Genomic DNA, 5,000 nt, shown 5'->3' on the forward strand with positions numbered 1-5,000 from the left:
TGGTCCTCTGGGGGTCCATCTTTGCGTGGGTGCCCTGGTGTGAGAGGTGCGCAGGGCTGGCTGGCTGGCTGGCTGGCTGGCTGGCTGGCTGGCTGGCTGGCTGGCTGGCTGGCTGGCTGGCTGGCTGGCCGGCCGGCTGGCTGGCCTGCTGGCGACGGAGGCTCCCGTCAGGACATGTGTACAGCCACTACATGGGCCCTAGCCTGCCATGGCAGTCCCGAGGCAGTGTTTCCCCCTGCTTACACTGGCTCTCGGCCCCCGTGCCCCTGTTGGTGACGGTAAAGTGTATTCCGCTTACCAGGGGCACGAGGCCCAGCTCACAGCTGGCCGTGTGTGTGACCCGTCGGCACATGTGTGCAGCCACTACGGGTGCCTGCCTCCGGACTGGCAGTCCCCAGGCAGTGTTTCCCCCCTTTCATACACTGAATCTCGGCTCCTTTTCCCCCTGTTGATGAGAGCAAAGTTCATTCCGCCTACCAGGGGCCCAAAGGCCCAGCTCACTTCTAGCCATGTTTGTGCCCCGTCAGGACATGCGTACGGCCACTGCGGGTGCCTGTGCCTGTAGTGGCAGCCCTGAGGCAGTGTTTCCACCTACTCACTCTGGAGATTGGCTCTCGTGGGCCTGTAGGTGACCATCAAGTATATTCCGCCTACCAGGGGCACGAGGCCCAGCTCACGTCTGGCTGTGTGTGTGTGTGACCCGTCGGCACATGTGTGCAGCCACTACGGGTGCCTGCCTCCGGACTGGCAGTCCCCAGGCAGTGTTTCCCCCCTTTCATACACTGAATCTCGGCTCCTTTTCCCCCTGTTGATGAGAGCAAAGTTCATTCCGCCTACCAGGGGCCCAAAGGCCCAGCTCACATCTAGCCATGTGTGTGCCCGGTCAGGACATGCGTACGGCCACTGCGGGTGCCTGCGCTCGTAGTGGCAGTCCCGAGGCAACGTTTCCCCCTGCTCACACTGGCTCTCGGCCCCCGTGCCCCTGTTGGTGACAGCAAAGTTCATTCCGCCTACCAGGGGCCCGAGGCCCAGCTCACAGCTGGCCGTGTGTCTGACCCGTCGGTACATGTGTGCAGCCACTACGGGTGCCTGCCTCCGGACTGGCAGTCCCCAGGCAGTGTTTCCCCCCTTTCATACACTGAATCTCGGCTCCTTTTCCCCTGTTGATGAAAGCAAAGTTCATTCCGCCTACCAGGGGCTCGAGGCCCAGCTCACATCTAGCCATGTGTGTGCCCGGTCAGGACATGCGTACGGCCACTGCGGGTGCCTGCGCTCGTAGTGGCAGTCCCGAGGCAACGTTTCCCCCTGCTTACACTGGCTCTCGGCCCCCGTGCCCCTGTTGGTGACAGCAAAGTTCATTCCGCCTACCAGGGGCCCGAGGCCCAGCTCACATCTAGCCATGCGTGTGCCCCGCCAGGACACGCGTACTGCCGCTACGGGTGCCTGTGCCTGTAGTGGCAGCCCCGTAGTGGCAGTGTTTCCACCTACTCACTCCGGAGATCGGCTCTCGTGGGCCTGTAGGTGACCATCAAGTATATTCCGCCTACCAGGGGCACGAGGCCCAGCTCAAAACTAGCCATGCGTGCTTCCCGTCAGGACGTGAGTACGGCCACTGCGGGTGCCTGCACCCGCAGTGGCAGCCCCGTGGCAGTGTCTCGCCCTTCTCTCACCCGATCACGGCTCCCGTGCCCCCCTTGGTGAGGGTGTAGTATATTCCGCCTACCAGGGGCACGAGGCCCAGCTCACATCTAGCCATGCGTGTGCCCCGTCAGGACATGAGTACGGCCACTGCGGGTGCCTGTGCCTGTTGAGGCAGCCTCGAGGCAGGGTTCCCCCCTACTTACAACGGATCTCGGCTTCCGTGCCCCTGTGGGTCACGGTGAAGTATATTCCAACTACCAGGGGCACGAGGCCCAGCTCGCAACTAGCTATGTAATGGCCCCCACAGGACATGGGTACGGCCACTACGGGTGCCTATGCCTGTAGTGGGGGCCCCGAGGCAGTGTTTCCCCCTGCTTACACCGACTCTCGGCTCTCTTGCCCCTGTGGGTGACCATAAAGTACGTTCCACCTACCAGGGGCACGAGACCCAGCTCACAACTGGCCATGCTTGTGTCCCATCAGGACATGTGTACAGCCACCACTGGTGCCTGCACCAGCAGTGGCAGCCCCGAGGCAGTGTTTCCACCTACTCACTCTGGAGATCGGCTCTCGTGGGCCTGTAGGTGACCATCAAGTATATTCCGACTACCAGGGGCACGAGGCCCAGCTCACAACTAGCCATGCGTGCTTCCCGTCAGGACGTGAGTACGGCCCCCGCAGTGGCAACCCCCGAGGCAGTGTCTCGCCCTTCTCTCACCCGATCACGGCTCCCGTGCCCCCCTTGGTGAGGGTGTAGTATATTCCGCCTACCAGGGGCACGAGGCCCAGCTCACATCTAGCCATGCGTGTGCCCCTTCAGGACATGAGTACGGCCACTGCGGGTGCCTGTGCCTGTTGAGGCAGCCTCGAGGCAGGGTTCCCCCCTACTTACAACGGATCTCGGCTTCCGTGCCCCTGTGGGTCACAGTGAAGTATATTCCAACTACCAGGGGCACGAGGCCCAGCTCGCAACTAGCTATGTAATGGCCCCCACAGGACATGGGTACGGCCACTACGGGCGCCTATGCCTGTAGTGAGAGGCCCCGAGGCAGTGTTTCCCCCTGCTTACACCGACTCTCGGCTCTCTTGCCCCTGTCGGTGACCATAAAGTACATTCCACCTACCAGGGGCACGAGACCCAGCTCACAACTGGCCATGCTTGTGTCCCATCAGGACATGTGTACAGCCACTACTAGTGCCTGCACCAGCAGTGGCATCCCCGTGGCAGTGTTTCCCCCTACTTACACCGGATCTCGGCTCCCGTGCCCCTGCCGGTCACAGTGAAGTATTTTCTACCTACCAGGGGCACGAGGCCCAGCTCACATCTAGCCATGCGTGTGCCCCTTCAGGACATGAGTACGGCCACTGCGGGTGCCTGTGCCTGTTGAGGCAGCCTCGAGGCAGGGTTCCCCCCTACTTACAACGGATCTCGGCTTCCGTGCCCCTGTGGGTCACAGTGAAGTATATTCCAACTACCAGGGGCACGAGGCCCAGCTCGCAACTAGCTATGTAATGGCCCCCACAGGACATGGGTACGGCCACTGCGGGTGCCTGCACCAGCAGTGGCATCCCCGTGGCAGTGTTTCCCCCTACTTACACCGGATCTCGGCTCCCGTGCCCCTGCCGGTCACAGTGAAGTATTATCTACCTACCAGGGGCACGAGGCCCAGCTCACGTCTAGCCATGCGTGTGCCCCGTCAGGACGTGAGTACGGCCACTTCGGGCGCCTGCACCCGCAGTGGCAGCCCCGAGGCAGGGTTCCCCCCTTCTAACAACGGATCTCGGCTTCCTTGCCCCTGTGGGTCACAGTGAAGTATATTCCGACTACCAGGGGCACGAGGCCCAGCTCACAATTAGCCATGCGTGCTTCCCGTCAGGACGTGAGTACGGCCACTACGGGTGCCTGCACCCGCAGTGGCAGCCCCGAGGCAGTGTTTCGCCCTTCTCTCACCCGATCACGGTCCCGTGCCCCCGTTGGTGAGGGTATAGTATATTCCGCCTACCAGGGGCACGAGGCCCAGCTCACATCTAGCCATACGTGTGTCCCATCGGGACATGTGTACAGCCACTACTGGTGCCAGCACCAGCAGTGGCATCCCCGAGGCAGGGTTCCCCCCTACTTACACCGGATCTCGGCTCCCGTGCCCCTGCCGGTCACAGTCAAGTATTTTCTACCTACCAGGGGCACGAGGCCCAGCTCACAGCTAGGGCCCTCACATTGTCATGCAATGTGAGAGGGAGATGGCAATGAGGATGTTTTGCTTTGTCTTGTCTTGTTTTGTTTTGTTTTGTTTGGGGTGTGTGCGCAGGGGGTCGTACGGGGGGACCTGTGTCCGGAGCGAGTCCCTCCCTCCCTCCCCCTCTCTCTCTTGCTCTCCCTCTCGTGCCCCTGGTACGTGGAGGTGAGAGGGAGATGGCAATGAGGATGTTTCGCTCTGTCTTGTTGTGTTTTGTTTTGTTTGGGGTGTGTGCGCAGGGGGTCGTACGGGGGGACCTGTGTCCGGAGCGAGTCCCTCCCTCCCTGCCTCCCCCTCTCTCTCTTGCTCTCCCTCTCGTGCCCCTGGTACGTGGAGGTGAGAGGGAGATGGCAATGAGGATGTTTTGCTTTGTCTTGTTGTGTTGTGTTTTGTTTGGGGTGTGTGCGCGCAGGGGGTCGTACGGGGGGACCTGTGTCCGGAGCGAGTCCCTCCCTCCCTGCCTCCCCCTCTCTCTCCTGCTCTCCCTCTCGTGCCCCTGGTACGTGGAAGTGAGAGGGAGATGGCAATGAGGATGTTTTGCTTTGTCTTGTTGTGTTGTGTTTTGTTTGGGGTGTGTGCGCGCAGGGGGTCGTACGGGGGGGACCTGTGTCCGGAGCGAGTCCCTCCCTCCCTCCCCCCCTGCCTCCCCCTCTCTCTCCTGCTCTCCCTCTCGTGCCCCTGGTACGTGGAGGTGAGAGGGAGATGGCAATGAGGATGTTTCGCTCTGTCTTGTTGTGTTTTGTTTTGTTTGGGGTGTGTGCGCAGGGGGTCGTACGGGGGGACCTGTGTCCGGAGCGAGTCCCTCCCTCCCTGCCTCCCCCTCTCTCTCTTGCTCTCCCTCTCGTGCCCCTGGTACGTGGAGGTGAGAGGGAGATGGCAATGAGGATGTTTTGCTTTGTCTTGTTGTGTTGTGTTTTGTTTGGGGTGTGTGCGCGCAGGGGGTCGTACGGGGGGACCTGTGTCCGGAGCGAGTCCCTCCCTCCCTGCCTCCCCCTCTCTCTCCTGCTCTCCCTCTCGTGCCCCTGGTACGTGGAAGTGAGAGGGAGATGGCAATGAGGATGTTTTGCTTTGTCTTGTTGTGTTGTGTTTTGTTTGGGGTGTGTGCGCGCAGGGGGTCGTACG

Source organism: Halichoeres trimaculatus, unplaced genomic scaffold (genome assembly GCF_033239565.1).
Source record: "Halichoeres trimaculatus isolate MK-OKI-2021-1 unplaced genomic scaffold, fHalTri1.1 fHalTri1_scaffold_84, whole genome shotgun sequence".
Classification (NCBI taxonomy): Eukaryota; Metazoa; Chordata; class Actinopteri; order Labriformes; family Labridae; genus Halichoeres; species Halichoeres trimaculatus.